We start from the raw sequence: 23649 nt of genomic DNA, 5'->3' as shown, positions 1-23649 counted from the left end.
TTTGGCCTGGTGGCACCCTCTGAAAATCCAGGCCTGAGGAACATTCATCCAGGCCACATAAAAGCATTAAATAGCCTCAACATCACTATCTGCCTGCCCCCTTTACTTCAGAAATGTGTACCCTAGTGGTCCACTGTAGAGAATACAGAACCAGACAGACATAGAAGGAAATCCTCTCTCTGCCATGTGACAGCTATGTAATCCCAAGATCCCTTAAACTCACTAAGACTCAGTTTCCTCATCCAGAAACAGTATATAACCAAATCTATTTTGTTGGACTGTTATAAGGATCAAAAAAGATCATGGACTTAAACTACATAGAACAACACCTAGCTGTCCTTTCCTTTCTGAAAAATACAGCCCATTCTGCCCCCCTTTTCACTTTGGCTGCCCGGGAGCTCAGAGTCAAATTAAAAGCAACAGCATTCTTCCTCCCTTCTCTCCAAACTGAATCTATGTTGCTTATTCTTACTTTCCTTTGGCCTAAATCTTTGTTGCTATATTAATATTATTTTATTTTATGTGTTCCTGTTTTAAATTGCCTCTGAGCCTCTATAGAAGAAATAAATAGACTTATGAAGCCAAAAGTGGACACTTTCCTGCCTTCCTGCTGGGCTGCACCTTTGTTCTGTTGGCATCCCAGGAGATGACCGACTTCAACTCAAAGACGATTAATATTCTTTTAGTTCTGATAGAATTCTAGGTTTAAAGTGACCTTTATTATCCTAAGCCATGGAAGGTGTGTCACCTGCAAAATCATTTGGAATCTTCCACAGGTAAAAAAAGAAACCCAGGGTTTTGTCCCTAACATGTCCCAGTGTAGGGCTGAATAGTTATCCCAAATATCCTGTACTCCCATGGAAGGCTGGGCTTTGGCCACTCTGTTGGGAAGTCACACCTGGCTTATTAACTGTCAGTGGCTTTCAGCAGAGTTAGCTTGATGAAGGCCACCCAGTGACAACATGGTACACAGAAAAAGCAGGATTAGCCAGGAGACACAGTGCACCCAAGTTCCCAGTGTCTCCTGAGAGGGCATCCTATCAGGAGGCTGGAAGACAAGGCACCAGGGGCCTGGAAACACCTGGGGGACTTCTTGCTCTCCCAGAGGGGCAGACAGGCCCAATCGGCACAGAAAGACAAGAAGGGGTTCCTGCTTTGGCCTCCTGTCAGGGGAAGAACAAATATCAGCCTGAAGACCTGACAAGCAGCCGTGAGTGGGAGTGCCCTCCCATGATGCTTTGGGGCCCCAGGAGCCTGCATTCCATTTGCTAAAGCAGGGAAGCCAACCACACCCTGAGAAAGCAAGGTGGCAGCAGCCCCACAGCCGGGCCAGGGCACAACGTACACTGAGGGAGTCCGCCTTTCTAGCACACGTACTATGTGCCAGACTTTGTGCCTGGGACCCCTTGTTCAGTGCATGTGGGAAGCCTGAGATTTCTGTCACAGCTCATCCTTGGCTGAATCTCCTCATCTGTGTCTGAACAAATGAGATGATGCCAACAGACATTCTTGGTTCAAAGGGGACCCAAAGTTCCACCCTAGTTTCCCAATTATTTTTTTTTTTAAGATTTTGTTTATTTGTCAGAGAGAGTACACAAGCAGGGAGAATAGCAGGCAGAGGGAGAAACAAGCTCCCTGCTGAGCAAGGTGCCTGAAGAGGGACTCGATCCCAGCACCCTGGGATCATGATCCGAGTCAAAGTCAGATGCTTAACTGACTGAGCCAGCCAGATGTCCCCTAGTATCCCAGTTAACCTCCAAGGACATCAAACCCTTACGGGACCAGAAAATAAATCATGTTGCCCTGATGTGAATTTCTTCTGCCTATTATGCCCCAAATTCCAAAACAGTGACTTCTTTCTTCCCAGTGGTTAGGACTGGTGGGCAGTGTGGTGGTGCTGGTGGGGAAGCTGTGTGGGACAGGGTGTTCTCCAGGCTCTTGCAGTCTCATGGCACGGGTTTGCTGGCGCCACCTCGTCGCTGGCCTTCCAGGCGATGGTCTCGCCTGCTCCGTCCATATTCTGCACCCCGTCACCAAGTCACCCCCATCTTCTGCTGAAGAGTAGCTCTCCCTACTGATCAAGCCTGGATTCTCAGCTGCTTTACAGATTTTCAGAATCTGTTCTGATTTGCTTCCTATGTCTCCACTTTAATCCACCATTTGAGCCCAACTAGTTCCATTACCCTCACTCACACACCCTTAACCACCCTCCACAAATACTTAGTAAGCACGCTCTGCATGCCCTAAATCCCAGAGAAACAGAGAAAAAAAACCCAGTGGCCCCAGTCCTTAGTAATTCATAGTTAATGGGTGGAGAGGAAAAATACCGCCTATGTGTGTGCCATCTCGTTACATGATCCTTGAGAAGCCTCAGGTTCTCATCTGTTAGCTGGATGTATGACTTCTTACCCACCTGCATACAAAGCTCCAATATCAAGAACAGACCCTTTGTTTCCGTACCTATTTTTAGCCATGTGATTTGAAGAGGTTGAAATCCTCCAGATCCTGAGTCAGTCCTGGAATCCCATGCATCCGGCCCCCAAGAATTCATTAAGGATGGACACACAGACTAGTCAGGGCCAAGGAGAGGCAAAGAGTTTCCTGGGGCTTATGGGAAGACAGCAATATCTCATTGTTCTGTGAGTCTCCTAGAAGCGACCCTTTCTCTTCCACTGGATGATACAATGTAGGGTTGAAAGAACCAGAATTCTAGGAACTCTTTTGAAACTGCATGATTTCCCCAGTGGTCAGGAGCCACTTGGGATGAAGACAAGAGGAGGGCCTGGACCTGGGGATACATTTTGAGCCCTAGATCAAGCTTCACCTGAATACAGACTAGTTCTAAGCATATGAGTTAGACGAATGAGCCAGTGAATCTTCTTTATAAATTAAGCCAGTTGGAGTATTTTTAGGTCACCTGGAAACAGACACACTGTAACTGATGTACTCCTTCACAGAGGCAGGGTGGGAATTGAGGAAAAGCACTCTGAAGTGTGCAGAAAAGCTCTCCACACCCCCAGGTAGTGTTATACAGCAGAGAGTGCCCAGCAACTGTCCAATAAAGACTCTCTGTATCTTTTTTTTTTTTTTTTTTTTTTTTGACAGAGAGATCACAAGTAGGCAGAGAGGCAGGCAGAGAGAGAGGAAGGGAAGCAGGCTCCCTGCTGAGCAGAGCGCCCGATGCGGCTCGATCCCAGGACCATGGGATCATGACCTGAGCCAAAGGCAGCGGCTTAACCCACTGAGCCACCCAGGCGCCCCAAGACTCTCTGTATCTTAATGCCTGATGACTCCTGCAGAAAAATTATCTCTGAGTCTGAGGTGTCTCCCTGAACCAGAAGTCTCTGTAACCACTGCTTTTGAAAGCTCCTGGAGACCACAGTGATCATGCAAGTCTTAGCCATGGGCGGTCCACAAAGCACATGACAGTGAGGGTTCTCCAGCCCCAGACGGAAAGGGGTGCTTATCTATCCACAGTGCCAAGAGCTAAGCAACAATCTCAAGAAACCATCCCTGGAAACTGAAAACGATCCAAGGCAAGTGATCCAAGCATGGGAGAAACTGCTGGTGGAGGGATGTCAAGTAGAGAGGAAACAAGGCACTTTAATCTTAGGCCAATGGACTTTCACACACATACACACTCAGGCAGGCAAAGATCTTTTTTTTATTATTATTTATTTTATTTTTTTTTCCAGTGTTCCAAGATTCATTGTTTATGCACCACACCCAGTGCTCCATGCAATACGTGCCCTCCTTAATACCCATAACCAAGCTCACCCAACCCCCTACCCCCCTCCCCTCCAAAACCCGCAGTTTGTTTCTCAGAGTCCACAGTCTCTCATGGTTCATCTCCCCCTCTGATTTCCCCCAACTCACTTCTCCTCTCCATCTCCCAATGTCTTCCATGTTATTCCTTATGCTGCATAAGTGAAACCATGTGATAATTGACTCTCTCTGTTTGACTTATTTCACTCAGCATAATCTCCTCCAGTCCCGTCCATGTTGATATAAAAGTTGGGTATTCTTCCTTTCTGATGGAGACAGAGTACTCCATTGTATATATGGACCACATCTTCTTTATCCATTCATCTGTTGAAGGACATCTTGGCTCTTCCCACAGTTTGCCAACTGTGGCCATTGCTGCTATGAATCAGAGAGTCAAAGATCTTGAGGCCAATCTACTCCATCAGTGATTATCAAAACCCAGGATCTGATCTGTCTCTCTGGCTGAAGAGATTATCCCATCAGCATTGTTATTTCACATTCTGTATCCATCTCCAAAAAAATGTTATCAGCACATCAACACACCTGATTCTGAGACAATGCCTCCCAGTGTTAGATCAACTCCCTGAGCTGCGCAGTACCTGATTCTCTCCTTACCACAGCAATCAAGACAGCCCTGGTTGCCCACCCTCCTCGTTCTTAGACCCCTTGGTTTAGTCCTCCAAGTGCAAGGGAAGCTCAGAATCTCCTCGAGGCAAATAAGACCAGCAGGACCTATGGTAGCCAAGAAAGGGCTCAAGCTCAGCCTCAGCAAATGTACCCTGTGAAGGGTCCTTGTGGACAAGGAGCCCTCTTCTGAGTCTTCTCAGATGTCCAAGCTGGCCTGGACAGGGAGGTAGTCTCCAAGGCCCTCTTCCAATATCAACCACACAGGAGAGCCCAGCCTGGGAACCCACCCCATTCTCATGGGGCTTCAGCTCCCTAGAGACCACCCAGGGCTGCCCCACACCAACACACAGAAGGCTACACACCCAAGCACAGTTCATGAGCACAGACCTATCTCAGTTTCCTCATAGCTATGTCAAGGTTTGGAATACTCTGCCCTTTCGTGAAAGTCATCAGTCTCAGTAATAAACTCTGAGTTTTTGCTAAGTAACTGGATTTTATTTTTCTAATGACACTCAGAGTTTTGTGGATAGTGTTCCTTTGTTCTGGCTACTAAGGTCAGAGCTCAATTTGTAACGAGCTCTAATACCTGTGCCAAACCCTAGAACCAGCGTTTGTACACCAGCCTGGCCCTGAATTTATCTCATTTGTGCACCCTCATTTTGCCATGACTTCAATGTCTTCATCTTTTTTTTTATCTAGTTGAATATACAAACACACATATACATACATAGAGAGACTGCCTCACACTCTTCTTGGAAGGGGGCTACACAGAGTGGGGAGCGAGGATATCAAAAGAAGCAAACCTTTTAAATCATGTGTCTTATAATACATCTTAGCACAAAATGGAAACTAAAGTGTAGAAGGACTAAAGCCTCAAACTCTGGAACAATCTCACCAGGCTTCCTGTTCAAAAGTCCCAAGCATCTCAAAAATAACTTCATATAGTTTGAACAGCGAAAGAGTCACACTGGAGGTTATTTATACAAACATGGGTGATTCTTGATGGAAATTAAGCCATACATTTCAGAGAAGTCAGAAAAGATTCAGAGACTAATTCTGAAAGTACTTGGAAATGAGCAGACAACCAAGAAGTGGAAACTCCATGAATATAGAAAGGACATGCCTACTGACTGTGTAATAATTAACCACCTTCAGACCAGGGACTGTGGCATGAAGCAAAACGCTGTGCAGCATAATTTACTGACACCTGAGCCAAGGTCATCCCTGGATGCACCGTTCACAAGATTTAAACTAGTTCATAAATGGTAGTTAATGGCCCATACCAAGGAGAGCCTCCGCATACCTAATGGCTGCGGGTGACATTTGAGATTCTGTGTCCATTCAAAATTACACATACACAGGATTCTGCCATCCAGCACCTGCCAGGCAGCCAAAACTAGAGGGAATGTTTCAGTCCTTGGCTGTGCCAACCATTTCTAGGCCCCCAGTGCACATAGAGCTCTGTACCCCTGCTTTCCTCCCCATCAGCTGACTCAAGTACTAGCAGCTCTACCTGCCTCCAGAGTTGTGTTAAACATCAAGCGGTGTTTAGTGTCGGAGAACTAGGCACACGCGTGACAATACTGTCGTTCCTTCTGGAAAGACAAATGTTCTGCCTGTTCCAAGTCAGCCAAAGGTCTTAATTAAAGTGACTGACAGAAGAAACAGCAAGATGAGGCCTACAATGAACTAGGCCCTTACCTGGAGGAAAGGGTGTCCAGAGCATTGTTTCTGATCTCAAGGAGTTTATATTCTACCTGGAGAGACGAAATTATTAATCCCTCATTTTGCTTTTGAGGAAACTGAGCACATTACTTATCCAAACTGAGGTCACATTATTTATCCAAGTCAAATAGCTTGTTAGTGACAGAACCAGGACTAGAATCCAGGGCCTGTGGCCATTAGGGGTGTAGAAGATGCTGTCACTACTCCACTTACTTCCCTCAAACCCCATCCTTTCAGGTGCTCCACATAGCTATCAACTGCTGGCATGAGCACCTCTCTATCTATAGGCTTTTCTGGAACCATGGAAGTCCACTCTGTTTACCTGCATGGCAGATCAGAAATACCTGGGAATTAGTACCCCTGGGAGCAGTCCTCACCCAAATATGCACAAGAGGGGGTGCATACATACTCCATCTCCTCCGCACCTGGGGTGAGATCATCAAGCTTCTCTTTTGAATCATCTTCCTGCCCTCCTGAATAAACTCCTTGCTCTTGAATCCTATCTCCGATGCTGAAAGAACCCAAGTGATTAAAGGAAGATATAAAAATTTAGATACAGGAAACAACCAAATACTAATTCATAGGGGCACGTGCACCCCTATGTTTACGGCAGCATTGTCTACAATAGCCAAACTATGGAAGCAGCCCAGGTGTCCACTGACTGATGAATGGATAAAGGAGAGGCAGTGTACATACATTCAATGGAATACTATTCAGCTGTCAGGAAGAATGAGATCTTGCCATTTCCAACGACATGAATGGAGCTAGAGAGCATTACGCTATGTGAACTAAGTCAGAGAGAGAAAATGACCATATGATTTCACTCATATGTGGAATTGAAGAAACAAAGAAAATGAGCAAAGGGTGTGGGGGGCGGGGAAAGGCAAACCAAAAAACGGGCTCTTACCCACAGAGAATAAACTTACCTACAGAGAATGCTTACGAGAAGGGAGAGGGCTGGGGTGAGGGGGAAATAGGTGATAGGAATTAAGGAGGGAGCTTGTGATGAGCACCAGGTGTTTTACAGGACTGTGGAATCACTATATTGTACACCTGAAACTAATATTCACCGTATGTTAATTAACTGGAATTTAAATAAAAACCTTAAAAAAAAAAAAACCAGAATTTTTCACAGAAATAGAACCAACGTCCTAAAATTTATGTGGAACCCCAAGACCCCAAGTGGCCAGGAAACCCTGAGAAAGAAGGACAAAGCTAGAGGCATCATGTATTACAAAGCTACAGCAATCCAAACAGTATGGTACTGGCATAGAAACAGACACATAGATCACTGGGACAGAGTGCAGAGTCCTGAAATAAACATAGATAGTCAATTGATTTGTGACAAACGAGCCAAGGATACACGCTAGGAAAAGGACAATGATCATCCACTGCCTATTAGCTGTTGACTTGGTGACTCGTTCTGCTGTGTCCCTCAGCGTTCAGCACACTTGCTGCTTTCTAGTGGCAACTGGCTTATATGGAGTAAGTCAGGGAACAAGTCCCTGGACCCCTCCTGGAGGAAGTAACTGTAATTCAGCCTGGGCTGCTTTTCCACAGTGGTGGGACTGCAGGAGAGGACGCTTTTGTTCCTGAAGCAAAACCGCTTGGTTTTGAGCTGTGCTTGGTCCCACCATAATCTTGGATGACTCTGTCGCTTGAAGGGATTTGGCATCCAGGCCCTCCATTCAGAAGAGCCCTGAGCTGGCAGCATCTTTACACCCACATCCATCCTCCTTCATGCTGGTGCCCGCACAGGGTGGACCTTGTCATTTCCAGGGAATCAAGATCTACAAGGAAAGAGTGAAATATAAAATCACAGTAATGACTGAATAAAAATACAATGTATGGAAGATGCCATTTGCCTGAAGGAAAACAGAATCAGATCAACATGAACAGTCTGGGAAGAACCCAGAGCTGGGCGTCAGAAGACCATTAGGAGCTCAACGATGTGCAAGGGAGACCATTATTGCTGATGGAGGGAGTAGGGGCAAGAGCTTGGAGGCAGAGCAAAGCATGGCATGTTTGGGGAACTACAGGCGTGGTGACCAGAAAGCAGGTCCCAAGTGAGGTGCACTCTGAGCTTTTAGCCATCGACGAGCCCCAAATTTGGTGGGAAGTGCTGAGATGGATGCCATCATAGTTCCTGGGGAAAAAATCACAGCTCTCCAAGAACAAGCATCCCAAACTCAAGCAAGACAGTACATGATACATGTTTAATACCAGGTATTAAATAGGAGGCTTCCTTTGAATTAAGCCCACGGAAGTTGGTTATTTCGTGACAGGCCATCCTCTCGGGGGTTAACTTCACAGGTTTGCCGCCTCTTCCCCAGAGAACGTAGCTGGACCGAGATCATGAGTGAGACCCAGGGCTGGGGGAGACTCTGTGGCGGGGTGAGGAGCAGGGCCAGCCATGGTGCTCAAACCCTGGATGGAACAGAGGTCAAAGTGATTCGATCTAGGCCAGGGACCCTCATGATTAATGAGGGGTGAAGACTGAACTCATGGGGCAGAAGTTGGACAGGCAGTGGACAGGCCAGAGAAGGACAGTCAGCATGAACTTGGAGGTCAAGTGGGAAGGAAGCCCAGGGGCAGATGAAGCAGGGGAGCACCCTTGGAGGTGGGGGTCATGTGCAGCTGTGCTGGGTGAGTCGAGGCTTGAAGAGCACCCTGCAAACAAAGAAGGTGCTCACAGCTGGGCCCTGGAAGGACTGACCTTTGGGGCAGCTGACCAGGGGTGTGTTTCCACTCACCTCCTCTCCATGCCTTGGTTCTAAGCTCCTTGACATCAGGGGCTGTTTTCTCCACCCCGAACACAGAACCTCAGCTCCCAGCACTCAGGCGGCAATCGGCTGTGGTGCACGGTATGGATCCCTTTGGCTCCAGGCGCTGGGACTCAAAGACACATTGGCATAATGACGGACCACTGTCTCCAGGTGACTGAGCTAGGACTCTGTCTTCTGCCCACTTTGCCGTAAATTTTCTATTGGCTTCATAGCCTTGAGAAGGGCTCGGCCATATGGAGGTGGAAACATATTAATCCAAGGTCTACACTAATTGGGTCTAATAAACACAGCCTTGGGCTTCCCCTTCCCGCTACTTTCCACTGACCTAATAATTGCAATTTATGTGGCAGGAAAAGTGCACAGAATCCGAATCATTTGTTTTGTTGAATTTAAAGAAAACACCCACAGGTCATACCAATATGAAAGTGTTATTTTTCCTAATGAGCTACATGGCAAAAAGCTAAGGATAAAAATCCTTTTTAAAGATATCGTCCCACCCAGTCATTATGCTCTCTCAGGCCCCAGGCAGGAGTGGAAGACAGGGACACACAAGCAGGACGTTCACACTGGCTTTCCTATCAGGTTTGTTTTCCACAGAAAGGGCTGTACCACAGATCAGGTGTCCCACTGTAGCAGGGAGATATAGAGGGTTATTTAAAACCAAAGCTGGGGACACCTGGGTGGCTCAGAGGGTTACGAGTTTGCCTTCGGCTCAGGTCATGATCCCAGGGTCTTGGGATTGAGTCCCACATCGGGCTTCCTGCTCAGCAGGAAGTCTGCTTCTTTCTCTGCCTGCTGTTGCCCCTTCTTGTGCTCACTCCCTCTCTGTCTCTCTCAATCTAATAAATAAAATCTTTAAAAAAAAAAAAAAGACAATTTTAAACTAAAGCTGACGGGAGCTACTTTTGCCTTCTGCGGGCAGCATGATTCATGTCTATCATAGGATGAGAGGATGGAGCTCCTCCTGCTTCAATTTCTGCTAAGCATCCAAGACAATAGGTGTCCAATAGCAAACTGCCCATGAGACAGATCACCAAATGCAGAATTTACAAAGGTCAGATGAGAACCCCATTCTCAGCCTGAGAATTCCCTCGTCCCCATGAGTATAAACAGGCATCAGATCTTTAGGGCAAGCTGTGATGGAAATCCCAACTCCCTCCCGAAGAGGTGCAGAGGTAGGGAAGAAGGACTTCACAGGGGGTGGGGGACAGGGTTTTGTGGAGAGTTTGGTATGAGGCTTCAACAGCTGGGGAGGGTGGGTGCAGGGCTCGGACTCCCACAAGGCAAATCTAGAGGTCCAAGGTGGCCGAACAGGATTGGCCCACCCTCCCCCAGAGCAAGGTTGGTGTGAGTGCTTCCCAAGGAAGGATGTCAGCCCCATGAGAGAGGAAGCCAGCAGGAATGTCTTGGGGCTACTAATCCCCCCCACCCCCCAGTCTGCTAGACGCATCTCTGCAGCAAGAAGTTGGAGGTTAAGACCATAGGAGGTTTCTCAAGCCACCATCCAGAATAAGAAAGCAAAGTCCTGCTCAAAGAAACCAGTCAAGAGACCCATTAGGGAAGCTCTGAATCCCAACAAGAGTCAGCTCCATGCCTCTGCCAGGCCCCAAGGGCAGGGATCTCCCAGCAGAAGCAAAGCAGCTGGGATGAGATGGGTCCTTCTCTCCACCTGCACCTCTACCTTCCTGCACAGGAGCGTCTGAAACAGACTGGAATCTGGAGAGGTAGAGAAATTAAGAAAAAGCCACTTGCATCCCCTGAAGCAGGGCCAAGATGGGAGGGAAGAGAATACGTACCTCCAAATTGAGCTGCTTACTTGGACCCGACATTCTAATTACAGAACTGAGAGACATAAGCATCCACGCAACAGTCTGTTGTTACCCTAGACTGGGCAGAGAAGGGGTGGGCCTGGCAGAGTCGCACCTCAGGGCAGCACAAAATTGCCACCGCTTTGCAACCTTTAGAGGCAAGCAGGAGGCAAAAATACAGCTGCATTTGCCCAGCAGCCATGCATGCCACATGCTGGTCACAGTATTAACAGGGACTAATTCTCAGCGTCCTTTGCAGAGACTGAGAGCTGGGAGATGGACTCCCAAATCCATTCTTCCTGCTGCCGCAGATGCAAAGCCATGGCTGAACCCAAGGTTGTGGAGAAGCTACAACCCCGGCTCTGTGTGGCTGGGCAGCCTTGCTACCAGGTGCCGGTGCAGCGGGTCTGGGCAGGAGGGGCGTGTTCAGCTTCCAAGTCTGCTCCTGTAGACACTGGGCGTGGATTCTCCCACAACCCCTCCCGTTCTCACCGACAGTTCCCTATGCCAGGACTGGGGTGTCAGCTGCGGGGAACTTGGGTCCCTGAATCAGTGCATAGAGCGGAGGTGGATGACCCACGCCCGGAGCCAGGACGGAAGAGAGAAATATGTCCCTTTTTTGGAGGCATAGCACTGTGGCTTTCTTTGTTACGGCAGCTTTGCCCTTACCAACTATTGAACGTAAGAGGAAGCTGTGAAATCCGGAGCAAGCGTGTGCTGTCTAGACCTTCAATGAAACATTGGATTTGCAAAGGACGGTCCAGAGTTGACATTTGGGGTCAGGACTACTAAATTGCTCTACACAGTCAAGTCAGAGCATTTTCTGGCATCGCCAGTGATGGGAACTGGCGGTAGACACAGGGGAAACCAAACACTTCAGAAGTCAATCGGGCTTTGAGCGGTTGAAAAGCTGAGGAGCGCTTTTTAAGAAAACACAGCCTAGGGTGCCTGGGTGGCTCAGTGGATTAAGCCGCTGCCTTCGGCTCAGGTCATGATCTCAGGGTCCTGGGATCAAGTCCCGCATCGGGCTCTCTGCTCGGCCAAGAGCCTGCTTCCCTCTCCTCTCTCTCTCTCTCTCTCTCTCTCTCTGTCTGCCTCTCTGCCTACTTGTGATTCTCTGTCAAATAAATAAATAAAATATTTAAAAAAAAAAAAACAGCCTAATAGTCAGTGTTAAATGAACTATTATGTAAAATTTGGTGTAACCTCCCTCACTATAACGTTGAGTGTTTCATAAAAATCTACCACACAGAGCTGCTTTGTGTGTGTGTGTGTGTGTGTGTGTGTGTGGCTCGTTTTGTTTATGCTACATTAGCACAATAAGGAAATAGATGAATTGTGGAAGTTTTCAAATATACATGAAGGAAAACGACAAAGCCCCAGGTAGCCATCACTCAGCTGCCATAACTATCCGCCAAGGACGATCTTGTTCGTCTCTATCCTCACCTATTTTTTTTCCCTCCTCAGGCTATTTTGAAGCAAATCCTTCATGATGGAAGTACTCTGCATCACTTAGGAGGTAGTCTTGGCAAAAGGAAGAAAGCTGTAATGCAGTCAACTCTTTCGATAATTTGATTTCTTTTGGCCAAATTGTTTCCTAAATAGTGTTGAAAACTTTCATTGGGAGACATGTAATATCCAGCTGTTTTTCATTTTATGATACCAATACCATTGATGATCAGTGCCTACACCATTATTTCATTAGCGGTTGCAAAATAGTGGTATTCTAATTTGATTGTTCCTTCTGCATCTACTAGTTTCTATAAAGGGAAGCTTCCCCTTGTCAACTACTCAGTTACTGTGAGGTTTGGTCAGTAAGGTACGGGCAGGATAAAGATTGTTACGTTTTTGTTTTTTGTGGGTTTTTTGGCCAACTTTCGAAATAACGAATAGTTTTTCTAGAATCCAAAGGTTATTAATGAGGTCTTTTTATTATTATTATTATCATAATTATTATGTACTCCTATATTTAAGTATATTTCATGTGTTCAATATAGTTCAGTCGTTATTTCTACCGATGGCCAAATTGCCCCACATTAACCAGTAGGAGCCCTTTTGACATGACCCAATAGTCTTGGAGAGTTTGTTTGCATGCAAAGGAATAAATAAGACAGATCAGTTTCACATGATTGGGTCAAGGCCAGGGCAGAAATTATGGAGCAGTTTGAAAAAGCACAGCAGAAAATGATAATTTGACAAAACCAGAATGCTAGTGAGGAATTACTAGAAACAAGTGTAAACAGGAATTCACAAAAACCCTGGTGAAGGCACTCAACTTCCTATAGGGCATGAGATACAAGATGGAGCCCATTTTGTCTAAATAAGACAGGGAATGGGGCCCACTGGCAACATCCGGCTTATGCAACATGCTGCGGCAATGGTGATATTTTTCTTCCAAGTTTTGGCCATCTTCTTATCAGTACCTTTAACCTCTTGGCATGTCCTCTGGTGTCCACCAATGCCAACTCCTTGTCAACATCTTTTCCAGAAAGCCTCTAGTCATTCTCAGTGAAAGATACACATGTTGATCCTAATCAGTTTTACATTCTCACTTAATTAATGAGTGTGCCCCAATGACTCTGTTAAATGGCCAAAAAGCACAGTCTCCCTTCAAGGACGCAAGGTTTTCAAAGCAGCCTGGCAATGTGGTAAAGCTGAGAGTCATTCCTCTTGGATTCTCATCTGAGGCTGTCAATAAGGAACCAGGTATGCTGGAAACGCACTTCCTGTCTGTGGGCCTGTGTCCTTGCCTATCCCAGGGGATGAGAGTCATGGTGTCAAAGGTACTTTTCACTGGGACATTCTGTGATGTGGTGAAGAGACTTCAAGAAGTAAAGAGCATCATGTAAGCAGATACACTTAACCACACCACATCATTTGATTCTTTTTTTAAGATGTGTTATTGGAGAATTTATAGAGGATTCTTTGGGTAATACGGGGTTTATTTATTGAATATACATCCTGAGACCACCAGAAAGGAAGTTTTGAATCTAAATTGAAGCATGTGATAACCAAAGCACATGGTCAATTAACATGCAAAAGTCCTTTGAAAATGCAGTCTTGCTCAATCAAAACACAGCAGAATGGCTTAAACAGGAGTTGTTTTGATTAAATAATCATCTGCTTCCCGCTTAGACGACCTGGTAAATTTCAGTTCTTTGAGTTGCCTCTTGTCTTCAGGGATTCCAAACACAAAAGTGAGCATATTTTTTCATAATTTTTTCATAAATGAATCGGTCGCAAATGATTACCTTCCATACTGTTCTTCATAGCAAGTGCATTGTTTTACATTCCCACTAACAGTGAACGAGGCTTCCAACTTTTCCACATCCCTCACTAACACTGGTTAATTTTTTAGCACATTAACCAGTAGGAGTTATAATGACTATCCTATCAGGTATAAGGTGAGACTACATTTAGGTTTTAATTGCATTTCCCTGATAATGAGTGATATTGAGCTCCTTCTCACATACCTGTTGGCCATCTCTATGTCTTCTTTGGAGAAATGTCTCTTCAGAGCCTCTGCCAGTTTTTGATGGGGTTTTTTGTTGTTGAGTTACAGGAACTCCTTAAATCTTGGAGATTAACTCCTTAGCAGATAAACAGTTTGCAAGTATCTCCTCCCATTCCATAGGTTGCCCTTTCACTCTGTTGATTATTCTTTGCTCTGCAGAAATTTTTATTATATATAGTCCCACTTGTCCCACTTTTTGCTTTGGTTGCTTTGGGCTTTCAGTATCATAGCCAAGAAATCATTGCCTAGGGCCAACATCATGTTCCCCTGTTTTTAGAACTTGTAGGAGTTTTATAGTTTCAGGTCAGATATTAAGACTTTAATCCATTTGAGTTGATTTTTGTGTGTGATATAAGGATCCAATATCATGCTTTTGTATGTGGATATCCAGTTTTCCCAACATGATTTGTTGAAAAAACTACCATTTCCCAATTGTGTATTCTTGGCACCCTTCAAGATGGAGTCTTACATAATGTAATACAATTGTGGAAGTAACATCAATCATCTTTGCCATATTCTGTTGATTGAAAGCAAATCAGAAGTCCCACTCACATGCAAAGTGAGTGGATTATACAAGAATGGGGATACCAGGAGGCAGGGATCATTGGGCACCACCTGTCCTTCATAGAATCTTCAATACTCCTTTCTCAATAATCAGTAGACTGAGTACATAGATAATCATCAAATATACAGAAGAATTGAACAGCATCAACCAACTGGTTCTAACTGATTTAAAAAGAATACTTCATTCAATAACACAAGAATACATATTCTTGGGGCACCTGGTAGCTCAGTGGGTAAAGCCTCTGCCTTCAGCTCAGGTCATGGATCTCAGGGTCCTGGGATTGAGCCCCGCATCGGGTTCTCTACTGAGTGGGGAGTCTGCTTCCCCCTCTCTCTCTGCCTACTTGTGATCTCTCTCCTCTCTCTCTGTCAAATAAATAAATAAAATCTTAAAAAAATACTTATTCTTCTCAAGTACCCATGAAATATTCACCAATATAAACATATTCTGGGTCAAAAAACAAATTTTAACAAATTTTAAAGAATTGAAATCATACATAAAATACTATCTGACAATAAAAGAATGAAACTAAAAATGAATTTACATCGATAACTAAAAAATATTTAAACATTTGGATACTGAACAACGTACTTCTGAATAATCCATGGATTAAAGAGGAAGTCCTAAGGCAAATTAGAAAATATTTTGAACTAAATGAAAATGCAGATGTGCATTTTTTAAATTTTATTATGTTGTGTTAGTCACCAGATAGTACATCATTAGTTTTTGATGTAGTGTTCAATGATTTATTTTTTAGATCTGCATTTTCAAATGTAGTGAACACAGCTAAAGCAGTACTTAAGGGAAATTTAGAGTTATTAATTAGCTTATATATAAAAAGATATGTCTCAAAATAGCAATCTAAGCTTCCCATAGTCAATAAAATTGAGAAAAATGATAGGAAAAAAACCATAGAATCAAGACATGACCTCTTTGAAAAGATTCCCAAAAAAGTGGGGTAAACCTCTAGTTTAGATAGAAAAAGAAAAAGAAAAAGAAAAAGACAAAAATATAAATTACCAATATAAGCTTGAAAATGGGGTATCACTACAGATCCCACATAAATTAAAACTATGATAAAGGAAAAAAATATATGATAAGGGAATACCACAAATGGTTCCACAGATATAGTCAATAATAGAAATGGACCATATCTTGAAAACCAAACTACTAAATTCATCCAAAATGAAATAGATAATCTGAACAATCTAATAACTATTCAAGAAAGTGATTTCATGGATGCCTAGGGGCTCAGTTAGTTAAGCATCTACCTTCAGCTCAGGTCATGATTCCCAAGGTCCTGGGATCAAGTCCCACATCATTGCTGAGCACGGAATCTGCTCTTCTCCCTCTGCCTGCCGCTCCCCTTGCTTGTGGAAACTCTCTCTCTCTCTTAACCTCTCTCTTTCTCTATCAAATAAATAAATAATTTTTTTTAAGGAAGGAAGGAAGGAATAAAGAAGTGAATTTATACTTTAAAACTTCCTGAAAAAGAAATCTCCAGGCCAGATGCTTTCAGGTGAAATTCTACCAACTCTTTAAAGATGAATAATATCAATCTCTTCCAGAATAGAATCTGACTTATTTTAAGAGCCCAGCACAGAACCAAAGATAATACAAGAAATAAAAAAAACAGAACAGTATGCCTCATAAACATGCGTGCAAATATCCACAACAAAATTTTAGCAAACTGAGGCCAGCAATGTATAAAAATAATAATATATCATGACCAAATGGAATTTATCCTAGAACACAAGGCTAGTTCAATACTACAAGATCAAGCAATTATTGTAACGTACCATATTAGTAATCTACAAAAGAAAACTCTCATGATCAAATCAACCAATACAGAAAAAAATTTTGACAAAATTTAATACTCATTTATGACAAAAAGTCTTCATGCACTAGGAATAGGAGAGACTCCTCAGTCTAATAAAGGGTAGCTACAAAAACCTACAGCTATCACCATATGTAATGGTGAAAACCTAAATATTTTTATTCTAAAATTGGGAATAAGGCAAGAATGTCCACACTCTCTGCTCTTATTAAAAATAATACTGGAAGTCTTAGCTAGAATATTAATAAGAAGGAAAAAAGTATATGTTAAAAGAAAAAAAGAAAAGTATTCATATTCACAGACACATAATTATCCACATAGAAATTTCAAAGAACAACAGCAACAACAAAAAAGACTAGGACCTAAGGATTATAAATGAGGTTAATAAGCAAATGTCAGGCTAGAGCTCTTCAGTGAGCTTTGCTATGTCACAAGATACAAGGTCAACATTAAAAAAAAAAAAACAATTATATTCTGTGGAAACAAAGCATTAAAAAAATACCATTTACAATAACCCCAGGAATATTAAACTTTATAGCATCTATAGGCTGGAAATTATAAACTATTGATGACAGAAACTGAAGATGACCTAAATAAATGGAGAAGCATACTATATTCATGGATTGGAAGACAACATATTAAAGATATAAATTCTTCCCAAATTAGTTATACATTTAATGCATTTCTACCAAATCCAAGCCTGATTTTTCATAGATACAGGCAAGACTACTCTAAAATGTATATGAGAAGGCAAAGAAACTAAAATAGCCAAAACAATTTTGAAAAAGAAGAGTAAGTCATAATATTCAAACTCCTCAATTTTAAGATCTACTATTAAAAAAAAAAAGACCTCCTATAAGGGTACATTAATCAAGACAGTGTGATATTGGTGAAGGATAGATAGATGGGTCAATAGAACATAATAGTCCAGAAATGGACTCACAGGAATATGGCAAATTGATTTTTGACGATGATTCAAAGAAGAGTCATTGGAGAAAAAATAATTTTTTCACAAATAATGTTGGAACAACTGGACAGTTCATACACAAAAAAGAGAAGAAGGAGGAGGAAGAGGAGGAGGAATGAAGAAAAGAAAAAGAAATTTAACCTAAACTTGACGTCTTACATAAAAATTAACTCAAAATAAATAATCATATAAACCTAAACTATAAAACTTTTAAAGAAAAAAATAGAGAAAAATTGACATGATCACAGGATAGGCAAAGAATTTATAGACATGACACCAAAAGCACAGTTTATAAAAAAAAATAAATTGATTAAGTGTACTTCATCAAAATTTATAACTTCTATAATTTATTTTTTATTTAGCTTATTTTAAATCCAGTATAGTTAACATACTGTGTTATATCGTTTCAGGTGTACAAAAATAGTGATTCATTAAGTGCACTCCCCATCATTTCATCCCATGATTTCATCCATTCCCCCGCCCACCTCCCATCTGGTAACCATCAAGTTTAAGAACTTCTGTAATTTAAAGACACTGGTAAGAGAATGAAAAAGATAAGCCAAAAACTGAGAAAACATGTTGCAAAGTAGACATCTGATAAGGACTTGTATCCAGCATATAGAAAGAACTCTCCAAACTGACTAACAGAAAACAAACCCCCAAAAATGGGGAAAAGCTATTACAGACACATGACCACGAGGTGCCCTCTAGCAATTGGCACATGAGAAGAGGCTCAGGGTCATTCACCATTAGAGAAATTTACATTAAACCACAGGAGATACCACTACACACCTATGAGAATGGCTGATTGGTGGCGTTGGTGCTCTGCTGACAACACCCAGTGCCTGCGAGGATGCCACAGCTGACGGAATGCAAAATGCCCACTTAATAAGATCTGACTTTCTTACCTAAGTTAAACATACACTCATCATTCAACCACAAATCCTACTTCTCAGGACTTACCCAAGTGAAATGAAAAACTAATTTTCACACAGAAACTGTACCCAAAGTCTTACTGGGACTTTTCCGTAACTGCCAAAAATGAAAAACAGCTCAAAAGTGCCTCACATAGTGACTGAATAAGCAAACGGCTACAACCAGAGGAGGGAACAACACTGTACAGCGATAAGGAACGAACTACTGATACACAACCATGTGGCCGAATGGCGACGCACGGGGCCGAGTGGAAGAAGCCAATGACTTATAAGGTTTCACACAATCGGTTAGTGTTTGTCAGGAGCCGGGACGCGGAGGAGCTTCACCGGGTAATCCCACCTCCTGAGCGTGGTTACACAACTGTACACTTTCTTTCAAAAGTCTCAGAAGTACACTCAAAGGAGTGAATGTTATTTCAGTTTTAAAGTGGGGAAAACACACACCTCTGGGGGAGAGGTGTGGGGGAGGGGCTGGGGGATCTGGCAGTGGACCTCAGTTCCTTCTCTCTCTCTCTCTTTCCCGGGCATGCGGGAGCCCTGCTCTGCCCAGGGCCATGATTCTCCCAGCCCCCATCACTAACCCCAAGACGGCCCCTCGTGCTAGGCCACAGGCAGCCAGGACTCCCAGAGCAGCACAGGCTTGGCATCCATCTGTGCAGTCCTCCTGACCTGAAGCAATGGAGTTTCACTGCTCAGCTTCCAAGAAGTGTTTGCATACACCCCACCAGGAGACCAAAACGAGAGCTCTCCTAGGCAATTTTATCTTTGGTATTCGGAACAACTTCGCAGTCCTTTACAGAGCCTGCGTGAGACAAGAATGCACGATCTCGGTAATGGAAAAGCAGAGTGGGTGAGGCCCAATCCCAGGACTCCTGGCCCAGGATTACGGTGGCCAGGCCCACCCTGAGCCTGTTGCCCACCTTCCTGCTCTCCAAAAACGTCCTAAGCATATCAGACAGTGCTGGAAAAGTAGGCCTGGATTTTCCCGAGCATAAAGTAATTTACTCGGGGATCTTTCTGCCACAGTTTGTCAAGCAAATTAAAAGTAGCTGCTAAAAATGTGACCCTGTTACTCTGATCAATCCCACTTGCGTCAAGAAATCTGCTAAGGGCAGCCACCTTCTCCATGGCTCCCCAGGGCCAAGAGCGTATCCTGGCATATATTAGGCTGCTAATAAACAAATGTTAAATCACCAAATGAATGAATTAACAAATACAAAGCCATTCAAATTTATTTCTTAAAAGATATACTACTAAAGGAAAGAACGTATTAGTTGGATGCTTCTCCCTGGCTTTGTTGTATCTGAGGAGATCAAGAGAAAAATAAATTCTGGGGCACCTGGGTGGCTCACTCGGTTAAGCATCAGCCTTGGGCTCAGGTCATGATCTCAAGGTCCAGGGATAGAACCCTGCATCAGGGTCCCTTCTTGGCAGGGGGCCTGCTTCCCTCTCTCCCTCTCCTTCTGCTGTTCTCCCCAATTGTGCTCTCTCTCTTTCTCCCAAAAAACAAATAAATAAAATCTTTTAAAAAATAAATAAAATAATAAAATAAAAAACAAAGATAAATTCTCCTGATAGGTCGAGATGAGGGGACACCTTTAACAGCTTAGTTGACTCAGAAACATTCTGTAGGGCTATGTAGGTACACATACCTCTGTGGATCAGGAAGGCTTCCCAAAGCCTACACAAGGTAGTTTATGGGACTCAGATGTCTGCTAGACTTCCTAAGCTCTGATGTCCAGTGTTAAGTGAGTGAAAGTCCTAACTTCACAGTTCATGAGGTTGAAAGCTTTCACCATGATTTTCTAAATCTGAGGGGCTTACGTGGAAATGGTCATTACTCCTTCTGGACTTTCCTTCACTCACACCTTCCCTATACTACACACATCAGCCTGGCCAGGCCTGAACTTGAGCTTTTCTCCCTATTCTCTCTCAAACTCACACACACCCCACAGAAACTTCTAGACCAAATACCTGTGAGTGCCATAGAGTTCACTGATGCCTGAGGGAGGAGGTCCACGGAGCCAGCTCCCACACACACTGCACTACACACCCAAATTGTGTGTCAGACATCCTGTCCCCCCTCAGTGACCGCATGCCCAGGGGCACCTTGTCTGACAGCCCCCACTCACTAAGAACTCAGGTTTTCACTATCTTGCTCACCATCCCTCCTTCTTCCTTCTACTCCCCTGTTCTCTCCTCCTTTCTCAAAGAACATAAAACAAATCTTTCTGGGTACCCCACTCAGAACGACTTGGGACCCCTGTATCACTATTTCTTTAGGGTCTTACCTTCTCCCTCAGTGGCTTTGTAATCTTTCCCTAAAGTTCCTCCCCAGAAAGGACAGAGGGTCAGATGACCAGCTACCTGTTGGTCCTGCTCCAAGCCCGCAAGAGCAGGGAAGACACCCGGGACTGGGTCTGTCACCACCGACCCTATTCCAGCCACAGAAAAGAACACAAGTCCAAGGCTGTACCTCCTTTGCTTCACTTGCCCTTATGTGTCCAAGTAGTTGGACCTAACCCTTCAGTTTCCTGGTTACTACCTAGTACAGGACTCCTTAAACAACTAACATACACCTTGAGTGCATACATCCTGCCATGTCCAGCCATTCTCTCGGACTGCAGGTTCTCACCACCCCCCACCCTAAGGGACCCAGAACCTTCTCCCTTTCCCAGACTTTCAGGACTCCCAACATGATGTACCGCCCCCTCGACTTGTGCACCACCCTTCTGACCTTCTGGGACCTCCCTGCTCTCTCCTCAGGGCCCTGGTAGCAGAGTCAGTGGTAAGCTGCTTTGGAACTCCACGGAACTTCCATGGGATAAGCTGAGAAGCCTGTCTATTGCTGGGTGATGGGACATAATTGCAACCCTCACAGAGCTAGAGAACAGCAGGGTGGCCTCTGAGACCAGGACCATTGGGCAGTGGACCCTCAGGATCTAGGTGCCACTTAGAGACACTTTATTTCTGTTTGTCAGAAATGTCATCCGAGTGGACTTTGTTAGATTAAGATGCTTGACTGCCATCTGCTGGAAATGTCTAATAAACATACATACCTACCAAGTGAAGGACACCTCCTTACGTGTGGAGCTCTTGTGCAGTCCACATCCTGAACCATGGTCTAATGTCTTGTCCTTATTCCAAAGGACAGGCTCTAGTGACGGGTACGGCAGACACCAGGAGCTTCCGTGTACACAATACAGCATCTGACTATTGGCACAGCAAAGCCATATCTCCTTCACTGTGTGCCCCAACCCTTGCTGAGTCCAAGAATAATAAAATGGAAGGGGGACGCTCCTCATGATACTTAGCCTGTGAAAAAAAATTTCCTGGAAAAATTAATTCCCATATGTTGAGATCATAAAACTGCAATGAAACTGTACCCTAGAGAGAAGTCAGACCAGGGTCTGTGTCTTAACACTTTTATTTTCTGTATTCTGATGCTTTGACACCTGGGGCCATGCCAGCTCTGGAGGGATGGTGTCTCTGGGGAAAGGCTCATTCCTTGAGATAACGAACTTACCTGTGAGTGCACTTTGCATATACAAGCCCACCAGTGCAGGTCCCACACCCCCCACCTCCTCTATCAGGTCCTCACATGGCTCTCACACTCTGAGCCACTATCCTCCTGCCATAAAACACCCCAGGGCTAAGTACCAGACAACCATGGGCAGCCGCTCTGCCCTCGAGCCCACTGGGATGATGCAAACGAGCCAATTTTAAAGGTGCGGACTCTGGCTCACCCATTCCTCAGAAATCACAGTAAAGCTGCTTGCACATGATTTCCCTTGTTCCCTGTGCCTCCTGGCCCAACCTGCTGCTTCCTCATGTAGCCCTGTGAGTGCAGCAAGCCCCCTCCTCTTGGGAAAAAGGAGTAACAAACTAGCTTTTCATCTTCTGATCTTCTGGAAAGATCTCAAATTTTCTATTAATAACTACATTTTAAAACGGCCTGTAATCAACATATTAAGCAGCTACATGTTTCAAGATGAACACAGAATTGGATATTTGGGAGGGTATGTGCTATGGTGAGTGCTGTGAAGTGTGTAAACCTGGCGATTCGAAGACCTGTACCCCTGGGGATAAAAATATGTTTATAAAGCTGTAAAAAAAAAAAAGAAAAAGAAAAAGAAAGGATGAATACCCAAGTTTGGTAGCAACATGGACGGGACTGGAAGAGATGATGCTGAGTGAAATAAGTCAAGCAGAGAGAGTCAATTATCATATGGTTTCACTTATTTGTGGAGCATAACAAATAGCATGGAGGACAAGGGGAGATGGAGAGGAGAAGGGAGTTGAGGGAAATTGGAAGGGGAGGTGGAACCATGAGAGACTATGGACTCTGAAAAACGATACTGAGAATTTTGAAGGGGTGGGGGGGGGGGGAGGTTGGGGGCACCAGGTGGTGGGTATGGTAGAGGGCACGGATTGCATGGAGCACTGGGTGGGTGCAAAAATAATGAATACTGTTTATGCTGAAAAAATAAAAATTTAATAAAAAAAAAAGTAAAAAAAAAAAAAAAATGAACACAGAATTCAACTGTCCTTGGTTCTGGCTCCTCTCCGAATCTGGTAGGCTCCTACCACCTGCCCCACCTGGGCCCACCTGACTCCCGACTTGGTCCAGGACAGCACATACACACACACACCACACACACACACACACACACACACACACACACACAGACTTAGTTGCTGTGTCCTGGTCTTATTTCTTTCTGGGCAGATAGTTTAGCTACACCATCTGCCTGCTTAGCATCGGACAAACATTTGAAACTTATTTAAAAGACACTTCTCACATTCTAGCTAAGTTCATTCCTCTTGGGGTGATGTGGGGGGACAGTGAATTGTACCTAGAGTTCCCAGTTCAGGATCTGGGATTTATCCCACCATTCAGTACTCATGTGTAACAGGCAAGTTAGGGAGGGATATGGGAGTTAAGAACAAGATCTTGGGAGCCAGCCTGTCTGGGCTTAAATCCTAGATCTTCCCCCTTATCAGCAGGGTAATACTCAGCAAGTTTCTCACCCTCCCTGGGGCTCAGTTTCCTCAGCTGTAAGATTGGGATAGTAATAATAATAAAACCCAGGGTGCCCAGGTGGCTCAGTCAGTTAAGC

The sequence above is a fragment of the Lutra lutra genome, chromosome 3, assembly GCF_902655055.1.
Source record: "Lutra lutra chromosome 3, mLutLut1.2, whole genome shotgun sequence".
In the NCBI taxonomy this organism is placed as follows: Eukaryota; Metazoa; Chordata; class Mammalia; order Carnivora; family Mustelidae; genus Lutra; species Lutra lutra.
Note: the sequence above shows the minus strand (reverse complement) of the source record.